This window comes from Spermophilus citellus, assembly GCF_964194105.1.
Source record: "Spermophilus citellus genome assembly, chromosome: 1".
Lineage (NCBI taxonomy): Eukaryota > Metazoa > Chordata > Mammalia > Rodentia > Sciuridae > Spermophilus > Spermophilus citellus.
In genome coordinates this window covers 120131111-120145490 of record NC_138182.1, presented here as the reverse complement: position 1 = coordinate 120145490, position 14380 = coordinate 120131111, and the positions used below count along the sequence as shown (strand labels likewise).

At 53.6% G+C, this 14380-nt stretch overlaps 1 protein-coding gene across 2 annotated transcripts in view; it reads left to right on the top strand.

Annotated features, from left to right (window-relative positions):
• Positions 1-2236: 2236 nt before the first annotated feature.
• Positions 2237-14380, top strand: part of HRH2 (histamine receptor H2) — a 39866-nt gene continuing 27722 nt past the window's right edge. Inside the window, exon 1 of one of the 2 annotated variants that reach the window (XM_081284454.1) lies at positions 2237-2345. The gene's annotated coding sequence lies outside the window, so the exon portion shown is untranslated. Of the gene's footprint in view, positions 2346-2402; positions 2499-14380 lie in introns of those variants that run through there. The other variant, XM_081284455.1, reaches the window with a different exon arrangement.

Genomic DNA, 14380 nt, shown 5'->3' with positions numbered 1-14380 from the left:
GAGGGCAGAGCCCTCACAGTCCAGTCACTTCCCACAGCCCCACTCTGAACATGGCTGCATGGTGGACAAGCCATCAACACAGGAGCCTCTGGGAGATGTTCCGGATCCAGGCCATATCACTCATCCAGCGAACATTGTCTGGCTGTGGGGAGACACAGGAACCACGCTGACAGGGCCCCTGATCCTTCACCAGCGAGGTCCTGGTGAGGTAAATCAGACAGTAAGCATGTAGATAAGTGAAGAGACAATAGTTTTAGACAGTGACAGATCTGTCCATTACAGTGAAAAGGGGTGCCATAAAAACCACCAGCAAAGTGTGACTGTGCTAGATAAGGCGGCCAGAGGTGACCTCTCGGAGAAGGCAGCATTCAAACAGCCACGGGAAGCAGGAAGAGCACTCCAGGCAGAAAGTCCAGCTGGCACACGGCCTGTGGTCTGTCCAGTATGGGCTGTCCCAGGAACACAGAGGACGCCATTGCCGTTGAGGCCAACTGTGCAGTCAGCTTTCTGATGGTGTAGCAAATACCAGAGGAAAAACAACTTAAAAGGAGAGGAGGCTTGTTTTGGCTCAGGGTTTCAGTCCATGGTCAGCTGGCTTGTTTTTGAGCCAGTAAAGGAGGCAGAACGTCCGTCATGGTGGAGAGGGCATGGTGGGGCAGAGAAGCTCACCTCATGGCAGCTTGGAGCAGAGGGAGAAAGAGTCAGAACAAGAAGCCGGGAGAGGCCAAGGACAAGAAGAATTCCTCAAGGGCATGTCCCCAAGGACCTACTTCCTCCAACTACACCTAAGGTGTTTGCTACCTCCCAGTAGTGCCACTGGTTGGGGGACAAATCTTCAACACATGAGCCTTTGGGGGACATTTCTGATGTAAATTGTAACACATGGAGAGAGGCAGTGAGTGCAGAGACAAGAGGACCAAAGGAGGGTCTGGTAATCTTGGGGAGGGGCTCTCCTGGCAACTGGAAGGAGCTAGATTTCATTCTGATTACAACAGGAAGTGACAGGAGGGGTGGAAGCCAAGCAGTAGAGACACAATCTGATTTACACCATGCAGAAGCCTCACCTGCTTGTGAACTGGAGAGTTCACAAGAGAAGAGACCTGAAGACCCGCTTGGAGGCTCTTCATTCATTCCATGACGTGTGACTTGGACATGCTGCAACAAGAGCCTCCCTCCCTGGACACTGTGGGCTCAGAGCTCTAGGGGACTGTGGCCCTTAGTCTATGCATTTCAACCCTGCACAGTGCTGGGTCACATGGTGACTGAGTGGCTACAGGTGCCACACCAAGCTGCAGGTTCATGTCTACAATTTATATCCAGCTGAAGCTTCTCGGTTTGCTTTTCTTCACCAAGCTTCTGCAGAAACCCCCCCCACCCACATATCATATTCACCAAGCAACCAAGGGCTACCCATCTGACCACCTGCCACCCCTACAGTGGGCTGCTGCCCTGGGCCTGGCATAGCACCCTGGCTGTCCTGCTGATAGGCTCCCCTCACTGAGGTCTGTGTGAGCACCAGGGCCTTCACATCCTGACATATAGGTCATGGGTGCTCCCACCCAAGCCTCCCACTTTCTCACCTGGAAAGTGAGTGTTATTTTCCCTACCCCCAAATTCCCTTTTCCCAAGACTCACCTCCCTACTTTCCCATGCACCCTTCCATCAGAACAAATCCACGGGAGAGTTTTTGGTGTTTTCACAGAGTTTCCTTTAATAACACCTGGACTCATTGACTTTTATTTGCCCATTATCCTCTTGCCCTTTATATTTTAAGCCTCAGAATTACCCTGGCCTTTCCAGCAAACTAGTGTTTTTCTCCCTCCTCGCCTGATTCCAGCAGCTGGGACCCGAGCAACTAAGGTAAGGGGTGCAACTGATCTCTGGGCCTAGGGCCCAGTCCCTGTCCACCAGACCAGTGTCTGCACAGGTGGACGCAGGTCTCAGGCCAGGGTGTGGCCCTGGGTGCGGGGCATGTCCCAGTGCAGTGGTGGGGAGTGGGCAGGAGCCAAGAGAAGAAGCGAGAGCTTTCAAGGCGGTGTGACGGCAGGAACCAAGAAGGGAGCGACACGCAGGGCGCACGGAAGGAAGTCCAGGAGAAAGGAGCGAAGCCCAGGTGGGCGCGCTGGAAGCGGGCAGCGGAGCACGTGCGTGCGTGTGCACGGCGGCGGGAGCGAGCGGGAGGGGGAGGCGCGCCCGCGGGAGGCGCGCCGGGGGCGGGACGAGGAAGTGGGTGCGAGGCGCGGGGCGCGGGGCGCGGGCTGTGCGCGCCGCCCGCTCCCTCCTGGCCCCGAGCGCAGCGGCGGTGCGGGGCCCAGGCCGTGCTGATCCGCCCCGCGCAGCCTCAGGTAAGGTGGCAAGGCTGCCCGCGGGCCTGGCTCGTCGAGGGTCGCGGGGGGGCGGGGTGGCGCTGGGCGGGGCGGGCGCTGGGGCCGCCTTGGGCTGCGGCTCCCGGTCCCCGCGGCTGTCGTGGCCCCATCTCCAGCAGTGCCCGACCTTGGGTAAGTGCCTCCTGCGCCCGGGAGTCTCAGTTTCCGTCTCTGACCCTCGGGGATCGTGGCCGCACCCGGTCGTCGCGAGCCAGGGGCACAGCCTGGGATCCGGCACAGCAGGGGATGCGGGTCAGTTCTGTCTTGCTACCGCCCGCGCAGGGGTAGATTTGGAAAGTCCACTTGCGTGGAAAGTCTCTGTTTTGTCCCCGGGTCTGGGCGGTGGGTGGTATTTTCCCGGGGCGATGTGTCTGTGGGAGCACGGATCGACTCTGCTCTAGAAATGCCAGCGGAGGGCCCCCGGCTGGCGGGAGGGGACCTCCTAGTTTCTCAGGAATCAGAACACTGGCCCCGGGCTGCTTTGCCAAAGCCTGGTAGCCAGTGGGGCAGCGTTCAGTCGGGCGGGACTCCTCCCGGGGCATCTGGAGAGGGATTCCCCTGTGAGAAGAGGCGGGCAAGTGGCTTCCCCTCCGATTCTTCTGGGCCCCTTAAGAATCCCAATGACCTTGAGCCTGTGAGCCTCAGTTTCCTCCCCAGTGACAAGCTCCGTGTTAACGCCCCGTTTGAGGTGGTTGTGAGGATAAGGAGGTGGGGCTGGAAAGTGCTTGTGAGCTGTGGTGTCCCCGGGTGGCATCTGTCACCAAACTTAAGTGACCCTAGAGTCCTCACGTCTCCAGGGAACTCATTTGTATGCACGAGGTCCTTTTTGTCTCCCTTGCCAGAAATAATAAAGGGGTAGAGCTAGTGGTCACCCAGTTAAGCCTGAAGCAGGACCAGGGAATGGGGTCCCAGGACCTCACTCCCACCCCATTCTTGCCCAGAGGCTCATGCTTCTGTAAGGCAGGACATCTCTCAGATGACAGTTTTTGTCAATAGTTGCCTTATTTTTTTATTATTTTTTTTTAGTTGTAGATGGACACAAACCTTTATTTTATTTATTTGTTTTTATGTGGTGCTGAGGATTGAACCCCGTGCCTCATGTGTGCTAGGCAGGTGCTCTACCACTAAGCTACACCCCCAGCCCATAGTTGCCTTATTCTAAGAGGAAGTCATGAATTCCTGTCTTTAATGAGCTCCTCATCCCTGGAGTTTATCAAAGGCAATTGAATATGTTACATTTCTTGACATACATGTTGCTGGGGTAGAAGAGGAATTAGAAATCATGAGAAAATAACTTTTCTGAAGCACCTGCTATGTGCAGCTTGGTGCAAGGTGTGTTATGTGTATGGTGTTGGCTACAATCATCACAGCAACCCTGGGAAACTAGTGACGTTGAACCCCAACTTACAGATGAAGAAACTGAGGCTCCTGGAAATAAGTGACTTCCACATGGTTTCATTGCTAGAAAATTCCCGCTGTGGGATTGGACCCCTGTCTGCCTGCCTCCGGGGTGTTTCTCATGTTACCATGCTGGCCCCCAAAGAGGACTAGCACAGGTCCTGGCCCCTGTGTGCACCTGATCAGCGTTGGTTTCTTTTGCATGTGTAGGAGGAAGAGCTGCCACATATGTGGTCACTGGCAAAGGTGAGCCTGAAGGCTGGCAGTGGGCCGCAGGTTCATCTGCCCAGGGATTTCTTTAGGGGTCTGGAAGGAAGGAAGGCTGCTATTCAGTACCGCGTAGGAAGCCGATGTCAGGCTGACAGGCCGTGTTTTTCCTTCCTCCCTTGTCCTTGTTCCAGGTAACATGGGTCCATTAGTCTCAGCCTAGATTGGTTTCCCTGGGGTCACTAGCATGCACTTTCTGCTCCCTGACCTAGGCTGATGACTAAGGAAGTGGCCCTCCCAGCCGACATGTCCATGGGGGAAAGGGGCCAGCTGTGGTCCTTCTCCACCAACACCCCAAGGAAGGAAAAGCAGGATTAAGGTCCAATCCCAAGAATTTTGCTTATTCTTGGGAAAGAAGTCCCCCGATGATGGGAGAAAGGCTATCTCTGCAAGCCAGGGAGGCTCCTTTGCCAAAAATGTTTTAAAAGAAGAGTACATCCAGATGAAGTGATGGGGATACAAACAAAGGCTCTTTCAGTTGCCAAGCTACTCATCCACAATCACAGAGTGCCTGTAATGCCCGACAATAGGGACAGCCATGGGCTACTAAAACTGGAGAGTTTTCAATGAATAGGAGCGTGCTTATGCATTGGCATATATATAACATGGTCCCCCCATATTGTGGCAAGAGTTTAGACAAAAGACAGGAAGGAAATCGGCTGAAGGTTAATGGTGTTTGCCTGTAGGCATTAGGATTATGGGAGATTTGTTCCCTGGGCTTTGCAGGTTGGATTCAATGAGCATGCGCTTTAATGATTAGCAGACATAGACCTGTCTGCTGCTAGTGCTGAGGTCTTGGTGGGAGAAGGAAGGGGGGGCTTGCACAAATGAAGGTGTTGTATGGTTCTATACAATGGGCACCCATTTTCTGAGAGCCTCCAGGTCCACCGTGGAGACCAAATTGTCCCGAGGGTGTTTGCCAGATTGAAATATTCACCATCCTCTTATCTCTTGTCTGGTTTCCTCTAATTCTGATGCATACTTTATCCCGTTGTCAGTTTGATAATAGAGATCTGAGACTGTTGCTCCCCTGCTCAAAACTAGTCCGAGGCTCCCCGTTCCCCAGTGGGTCAGGTGCAAAGTCCTTATAGCATACATGGCCACCATGGTCCAGTCTCTGCCCTTGTTCCTTCCAGCTACCAGCTGTGGGATTGAACCTCTGTCTGCCTGCCCTTCACTGGTCTATCTGCAGAGGTCTGTACCCAGCTGTGCTCGTACGTACCTCCCAGGCTCCCCCAGGCATCTCCTCTCACCCACAGCGCCCTTCTTTGCTCAGTGGTCTTCCTCCTCCTCCTTCAACATCCTGTTCAGATCTGCTCCCCGGGGTCCCCATGGGTGACAGTTTACAGCAGAAACATCTCTGTGCTGTGCAGGTGAAGAAAGGGCTCCATGGTGACCTTGAAGAGCTCAGCTGTGTGCTGGGTACTGGGGCCCAAAGGTCCCTAAGGTGCTGACAGTCAGGTGGATGGAGAGTAACGTGGGCAGGGTCCTTAGACCTTGGCTCAGGGTGTTTACAAAACTGAGAGACCTCAGAGGCTGCAGACAGTCCCAGAGTGATAGCTGGAGTGGTTCTGCAGGGAGGAGCAGGGACTCCCCAAGGGGGAAGCTAGAACAAGGGTTCTCAAGTGGGGGCCACTTTGTCAACACCTGGAGGTGTTTTGGATTGTCATGATGGGGAGGAGTGTGCTGGCATCGTGGAGGCAGGGAGGCTGCTAGGCATTCCACAAGGCACATCAAAGAAGGAGCCCTGTCCAGGATGGCCCTGGTGCTGAGCTTCTGAGCCTGGGTTAGAAGAGAGGGGCCTTCCTGGCCTGGGGTCGGCATGTACCGGGAAGCCACAGGTATTCACTAAGTGCTTCCTATGCTGGGCACTTTGGTCCTGTGACTGCCCTGTGGGCCAACAGGCCTCCCTGCTTCCAGAATCTCTGTCCCCATCAGCAACCAGGGTGGTCTCTTTTTTTAATCATAATAGGTTTATAAAGATGCTCTACTGTAAAATCCACCCTTTTAAACTGTTCAGGTCAGTGTTTTAGCATCTTCACAGAGTTGGGCAACCATCACTGCCGTCTGATTTCTGAACATTTTCCTGTGACTGTGAGGAGCCACCTTCCCGGTCCCCATTCCCACCCAGCCACTGATCTATCTCTGTAGATTCATCTCTTCTAGACATTTTGTGCTGATAGACTCATATGACATGTGGCCTTTTGTTAGTGGCCTCTTACCCCAGCATGATGTTTTCGAGGCACATCCGCGTCAGGGCACATAGCCCTGCATGCTTCCTGTGGCTGACCGTATTACATTGCAGGGGTCACTCAGTCCACACCTTATTATCCTTTCATCAGCTGTCAGGCTTTGGGGGTGTTTTCACTTTTGATGTTGCTGCAAACACTTGTGCACAGGACTTTGGGGGGATATATACATTCATTTTTCTTGGGCTCATACCCAGGGGTAGAAGTACCCACATGGTGAGTCCATTTCCTGCTCTGAGCAGCTGCTGGACTTGCTTCCACAGTGGCTGCACCTTTTGCATTCCCAGCAGCCCTGCGTGGGGCCCTTCTCTGCCTCCTTGCCCTGCCTTGGCACTGTGTCCCACATGGCGGCCATCTTGGCGTGTGGGAAGTGGTACTTTTGTGGCTTTGGTTTGCATTTCCCTGGTGGCCGGTGAATTTCAGTGTTGTTTGGTGTGTTCATTGTTAGGTCCCTTCTCTGGAGAACTGTCTGTTCAGAGTCACCTTCTAAACTCCCTGGTGTCGTTCCCTGACTTAAACTGAAATGCGAACTCCACAGAAGTCTAGAAGGCCCTGCCCCATCAGTCACTGCCCGGGATGGTGGCTCCGAGTCTGTGCTGGCCATCAGCCTTCCCAAGCTCATCCCTGTCCAGTCCTTTGCATTTTCTGTTTCCTCTGTCCAGCACTCCTTTCGCACAGCAGCTCCAGGCTCAGCCTCTTGGAGGCCCCTCTGGCCTCCCAATCTCAAGGGCCTCCCCTCAGATCCTCTCTAGCATGCGTCAAAGTATCCTTTGATCCTTTTTCCTACCTGATAAGACCTTGAAGTACTGGTCTCCAGGCATGGCCATCCCTTCTTTTCCCCATGGGCAAGCTGCTTCCCCTCTCTGGACCTCAACTGTCCCATCTGAAACCACAGGGGCCATGATGGCTGATCCAAAAGGGACTTTCCAACTCTGTCTGGTTTGATGCTGCATGACAGCCCAGCCAGGAGGGCACAGGCCTGGACTGCCACAGTGAGAAGAGGGTGGTTGGCACCAAGTTGGTCACCCATTGGACCAGGCAGCATGGCCAATTGTTGCCAGCCCCAGGGGACAGTCTCTAAGAGGACGTGGCAGATTTGACCTGGTTCCCAGCCTCCAGGAACAGCAGGGAGGATTGCAAACACCCACGCCAGCAAAAACTGGACACCTTGGTCACTTCCCGCTCCAGGATTGTCCTCTTCTAGAGAATAATTGTTTGACCTCCAGACCTTCTCTGAGCCGCAGAGCTATCCATTCATGCATTCAGTCATTCAACCAGCATTCACCAACGCTCTGCTTGCAGCCAGTCCTGAGCAGTACACAAAAGACATGGGGGAGGATCCACCTGACACCTGCCAAGGACCTTGTGGCAGGGGGGGACACAGCAGTGAGCAGCACGTGCTGCCTGGAATAGTGCAGCCCTCTGTCCTGTGCAAACCTTGGAGACCCCGAGTGCCCACTGTCCTGGGGGAGTCACCATCCAGAGCTCTGCTGAGCTAGGTTTGGAAGTTCCACTGGTGGGCAGAGTGGCCGGGTGACCCAGGTGAAGGAGCCTGTGCAAAGACACAGAGCTGAAAACCTCCAGGTGTGCTTGGGGCATTCAGAAAAAGTAGGTTTTATCTGAGACCCCAGGCAGTGGGAGGGGTAATAGAGATGTCCACCGGGCAGAGATCTCCAAGAGCCCTCACTGCCAAGTTGAAGTTTGGATGTTGTCCGGGAGGCTTTGAGAGCCAGAGAAGGATTCTAGCCCCACATAGAGATCATCAGGTTTGCAATTTCTAAAATGCCCTTTCTCCACATATGGCAGGGGAGGAGAGGGCAGAGCCCTGGCTCTTGCCCTTCACTTGGAGCTGGGTTCAAGACCAGAATATTGCAGCTGGAGAGAGGGACAAAGTCAAGAGCTGCTTGGAGAGGCCCGACTATCTCCAGCGGTGTGGGTTGCACGCAGGGAAGGCGTGTAAGTAGTGAAAGAGAGGCACAGCTGCCTTCGGGCCACGACTGCAGAGGCTTCCTCGGAGCCAAGCCGTGGGGGCTGGCATTTGAGCTCGGCATTTTCCAAGTGGCTGGAGACGAGACAGAGGCATCAGGGGAGGGTGGCCCAGATGCTGGGATCTAGCTGTGCAAGAAAATGGGCAAGAATCTGCAGTTAAAGGAAGAGGGAGACTTCTGGATACCTAGGGGACAGAGCATGAGTGAAGAGGGGAGGGGAAACTGAGGCAGGAGAGTGGAAAGAGGGTGGACACTCAGTGGAGTTTGGCTGTTAGAGCCCAGAGCAACTGCAAGGCCACTACCTCTCACTTCTAGATGCAGAACATTCAAGAGCCCATAAGAACCCATAGCTAGAATCTGGCAGCTGTCCCCTTACCACGCCCCCAGGCCACAGATGATCTGTCTAGTCTGGGTTCAAGCAGGGGGAAGTCAGTCTCCCCGAGGCAACGGGCCAGTGCGTTTAATACCAATCAGATGCAAAATTCTCAAAGCAATAATGAAACTGCAGAGAGGGGTTAGAAAAGGAAGACTGAATCCTGGGAGCTGATCTGGCTCTGCAGAAACGGGCAGAGATCAGACAAGCAGCTAGCAGAGAATTTTACAAAGCCTCTAAGATATTAAAAAAAAAAAAAAAGCCAACATTTTAAATGAGATTTCGTTGAAAAGTTGGGACATTTTTTTTTAAGCCAAAAGATATCATTTCATATGCAGATTTCCAGCTTCTCTTGGAAAACGTGGCCACTGAGGGCTCTGGGCCCACAGTGAGCACAGCTGTGTAGTGGCCACCCCTCCGGATGCGCCCTGCACCCACGCCATAGTGCAGATGACACAGTCTCTGCACAGCCTGCTTCATTTCTTCTGCCTGCCAGACCTCTGACCTTGGGACCCTGGGACCCTGGGACCCCAGCACCATCCTCCTCCTTTGTACCACCCTGGTACCCAGACCTGGGCCAGAGGGACCCCTTGCCCTATTGTCTTCAAACTATTCCAGAGAGTATCAGGCTCTGTGCAGAGGGTCGGGTTCTAGAGCCTTGTGTGGCTCTTTGGAAGTCCTTCCATCCACAGCCCCCTTGGTCACAACACACACCAACGGGGTCGGTCAGGTTCACAGTAGAGACCCCGGTTGACATGATTCAGCCCACAGCTCCAGCACAAGGCCCCTTGTTTTGAGGTAGCACCTTTAACAAAAGGAGCCCTTTCAGAAAAATGCTGCCTGCTCCTGAATCTTCATGACATGGTCAGTTGTGTCTTCCCAGGTTTCAAGTGGGTCAGACCTTTGTGTGGTTCAGAAGTGCAATATGCAGAGGCCACCCAGAAAGGGCTCACTTACCCGGGCCCCCACCTGCCCAGGTCCTCACCTCTCCCCAGAAGGAAATAGCTTCTGTTATCTCGTTGGGGAGAATCCTCCCAGATTTTCTTTATGAAAATACAAGCAGAATATGTACGGTAGTTCTCCCCATCCACAAGGGTATACCCCAGACCCCAGCCAGGGCCTGAAACTAGCGATAGCACTGAACCCCATGTATGCTAAGCTACATACCTATGATGAAGTTTAATTTATAAAGTAGGCACAGTAAGAGATTGTTAATAACAAGAAACAGCAATTACTTTTTTTATACAGTTTTTTCTTTTGGTACTGGGGGTTGAACCCAGGGGCACTTGACCCCTGAGCCACATCCCCAGCCCTATTTTATTTAAAGACAGGGTCTCATGAGTTGCTGAGTATTCACTTTTGCTGAGGTTGGCTTTGAACTCGTGATCCTCCTGCCTCAGCCTCCCAAGCTGCTGGGATTACAGGCGTGTGCCACCGCACCTGACTACAACAATACAGATTTAATCAGATGGCCATCATCACTGTTCTTGTGCTTTGGGACCATTATTAAATAAGTACATCCACGGTGGTATCCAGATGGTCATTCTGATAGTCAAGGACATCTATTAACAGGTAGGTAGAGGACACACTGGATAAAGGGATTATTCATTTTCAATATAGGATAGATGAGATTTCATCCTGCCATGGCATGCAATTTAAAAATTAAGAATTGTTTAGTTCTCAAAATTTCCATTTAATATTTACAGGCTGTGGTTGACAACCGGGGACACAACACTATGGGTAAGGGGGACTACTGTATTTTATTTATATTACTGCATTCATATTATATGTGTATGTCTGTGTATTATTTTTTGCCCCAAAGAAAAGAATATTCTGCACACCATTCAATTCCTTATGTGTTGATTTTTAGTCACAGTAGAATTAACTGTCAATGAACAAAATTTCAAATAAAGAAATGTGCAAAGACGATAATAACAACCGGTATCAGTATCCAAAGAAAATTATTATTGCCATCCAGTCTTTCTAGGCATAAATTTTAGTAGCTGTTTTTCTCCCTGCTGAAGGTTTCCAAGCTAGAAGTTCATAGTTACAGTCATTTTCTATGTACAATTTGAATCCTGCTATTTTTTTAACCTGAATATAAGCATTTCCATTTATTATATCATAGTTTCCAAGATTGGTGGTGCCAGCTGTCTGCTGTTTCCACTAAGACATAACTCACTCCGCCATCCTCCTGGTTTGGAACATGGGGGCCTTAGCAGCCCGCAGCTCTTGTCCAGAGCACGGAGGAGCTTGCCTTTCTCACATGGCTAACTAGTGCTGGGCTGAGTGAGTGTGTCCAGGAAGCCAGACGTCTGGGCCAGCAGCAGAGAAGCCACTCTGGGGCAGGGACTGGGTAGCCTGGGTGTGCACAGGGATAGGTGGCTGCTGGGGGCACAGCTGAGGCAGGGGGTGTGCATGACGTCCTGGAAGGACAAGCAACAGGACAGGACACCCAGCGGGCAGCTGGAGGAGAGCAGGCGCCCGTGAGTGCTTGTGCCACCCCAGCAATCACTGAGTGCCTGACAGGTGTTCCCTGGTGACTCCTCCCATCAGTCAGGCGACATAACCTGGGAACGACCCTGACTTTCATTCATCCAGGGGACAGGTCTCAGGCAGAGAGACCCCAAGCCATTGCTCATCATGGAAAGGGGGGCGGGCCCCCAACATAACCTGGAGGCTGGTTCCAGGAGAACCTTGCTCTTACCCCTCTGGGCCTCTCACCTCCCTGGGAGGTTGGGACTGTCATCCCCATTTGCAGGAGGAGAAGTGAGACTGGAGGCAAAGCCACTGACCCAAATTGCCCAATTGTAAGTAGCAGGGCAAGGGTTGGACCCACAGCAGCTGCTGGAAAAGGTGCTTCTTCCACGTGGCCTGGAGGCTGAGCTGAGGGTGGGGCCAAGGCAGGGGAAGGGCTAAGACTCTGCCACTCCAAGGTCGGAGTCCTGTGCTGGCCGAGGGTGAAGGTGAAAGGCAGCGTGGGGGGAAACAGCCAGGCCTGGGGCAGAGTTGTCCCCATGTAGAGAGTGGGGTGGGAGAAGCAGGAAGTCCAGATGTCCCCAGAGCAGGAGGGACAGTGAGGAAAGGGCTCACCCCAGGGCAGCATATAGGGGCAGAACAGCTTGTGCAGGTGCTTCTGGGGGAGAACCGCTCTGCAAAATTTGTTCATTATGGACATTCCCTGGGTACACGGCGCTGGACACAGATGGAGAGGAGCCCTCCCGCCCCTTCTCAGGCTCAACAGCTTGGCCAATTCGCTTTCACCCATTCCCACCTCCACGTCATCTGGGTGTGTGTTCGTTCTCTTTGAGCATCTAGAGTTGATCTGTGACATCAGGCGCTGGGGTTGTAGCTCAGGGCACCCACCTAGCCTGTGCCAAGTGCTGGGTTCCATTCCTAGCACAGCAGAAGCTCAGCGGAATCTGTGGCACTGAACCATCTCAGGGTTCGTTTCGTGACTCCCTTTCTGCTTGGTGGCTAGCAGAATTACAGGGGGACCACTCACTCCTCAGTGTAATTGAAAGCCCAGTCCAGGCTCAAGGTTTCCCTGTTGTCTCAAGATGGCCTGGTGGCTGGGTTCAAATCAGGAGCCACACAGGTTCAGGTGTCCTATTTGGGTGCTGGGACTCTGAAAGGATCCTTTCCATCCTTTCACATAGTGGTACAAATGCCACCAAAGCCTGTCTAGGGACTCAGCTGGACCTTGCCAGCCTGAGGAAACATACCCAGAACATTTATGTTAGCCTGTAGTTGGGCAAAAATATCAAACTCAAAGCCTGTCTCATAATAAGGTGCTGAATGTCATCTGAACATGAAGACAGAATGCTTGTAAGGATCCAGCCTTCGCACCACTGTCCAGCTGAAGATCCTAATGGACCATCATAAATTGGGGCCATCTATAACTGGAAACCTAGATGTTTCCATGAAATCTCCTCGTGACTAAATGCTGTTGCTATCTTCAGAGGTCCTGAGCAGGGTGGGACCCAGCAAGGCTCTTCAGCAGGTTGAGCTCGGCCTGTGGCTTCATTGTTGCATCCAGATACTTAACAACTAAGTGAAATGTCCTTGCAGGTGACCAGGGAGGCCACGGGCCATCCATCTGGAATGCTGGAAGGGAATCCTGTATATGAACAATCACTGGGTTCCTTCCTGTCCTCAGTCACACTAGTAGGTGATCCAGAGGTCCCACAACCCCACCCCCTGCCTCTTAAACACACACACACACACACACACACATACACACACATACACTTTCTCCCCCCCACACTCCTCTGGGACCAGCAGGTGCCTGCAATACTGTAACAGCCAGGCTGCAGATGTAACCATCTACCTGCAGCAGAGCCCCCAATGCCTGGAACCCATGGAGATTCTGCATCTTTCAGGTGATAGCTTCACCCCACCCCATTGCTAGCCCCAGACCTGCCACATCAGGAAGGCAAAAGCCACTTCCAGGTGGACAGCTGCCTGGCCTGCAACTCACTCTGCTCAACCCTGCCTGGACTCGGGGGGAAGCAGTGCTTTGGAGCCCCCTCTGTGAGGCGGTAGGCAAGCCGACTTGGACCCTCCGCCTGTGAACTTACACTTGCCTGGCAGTGGCCGACAGAGAAGTGAAGAACCGCATCTGTGGTGCTGGTGACAGACACCTAAGTGTCACACAGGAAGCACGGGGAGGACAGGAGTTATCAGTGGGCTGTGGCCTCTGTTGAGAGGGCTGGTGGGCATGAGGCGATGCCTGGGCAACCGAGGGGCTAGTGTGGCAGAGACCCCTGAGCAGGGGAAGAGAAGTTTGGGAACTGATCCCCTGAGGCTTTGGGGGCCGCTGTGCGGCTTTCTCAGCAGAGCTGAGGAAGGGCTTACGCGAGAGAGTTTGCAAAGGCTCTTCCTGCCTGCCACCTCAGGCCCTCCTTGGCCTTCACAGTCCTCTCTCTGTTCCCCTCTCAGGCCCAGCTCTGTGACCACCTGCCACCTCCATTACCCCACTTCCTCACCTACTCTTCCACCAGCAGAGCGGCCCCTACACCATTCCTTCCTCCCTTTCTCTTCCCGGCTGCATTCCTTAACGGTCTTGCCCTTCCACAGGGAGCCGCCATTCCTCTCCTTCTCACCTTGTCACTGGACCGTCCATCCAGCATTGCTGGCCAGGCTCACCCTGACACAGGACCTGGAGCTCAGACTGTGTCAGACGGGGACCTGTGTTTCCTTGGCCTGTTCCTTGCCTCTCCCCAACAGGAAAGGTGGGATCTACACCTGCATTTCCCAGAGGAGACCAGAGCACAGCCTGGGAGGAGGGGGCCATCTATTAAGGAGCCGCCACGCTCCCCGCCCTGCCCCTTCCCCCCACATTTCATCTGCAGCATGGCAGGCTGCAGGTGGCGCCTGTGGACATCTGGCAGAACAGCCTCAGAGAGGTGCAGAGGTTGCCCAGCAGCACAGCAAGAGGCTGCTAAGCCGGCATCTGGGCCTGGCCAGGCTGGCTCCTCTCCACTGCAATGCTGGGGTTCCCAGGTGCTTCCTCTAGGGCGAGCAGCCCTTGGGGGGGGGGGTGCCTGGATGGATCTGGGGGTCAGTGACACAGATGTCAGTAAGGGTCCAATCACACAGAAGCCCCCGTTTCCTTCTCCACTTAAGCTACCCAGTGTGGCACCGAGAAAGTGTGAGCGAATGATCCTGGGTCCTCCAGCCCTGGAGGGCAGGCCAGTCTCCCATTCTAATGAGGAGGGGGTGGGGCTGGGCCCTGCA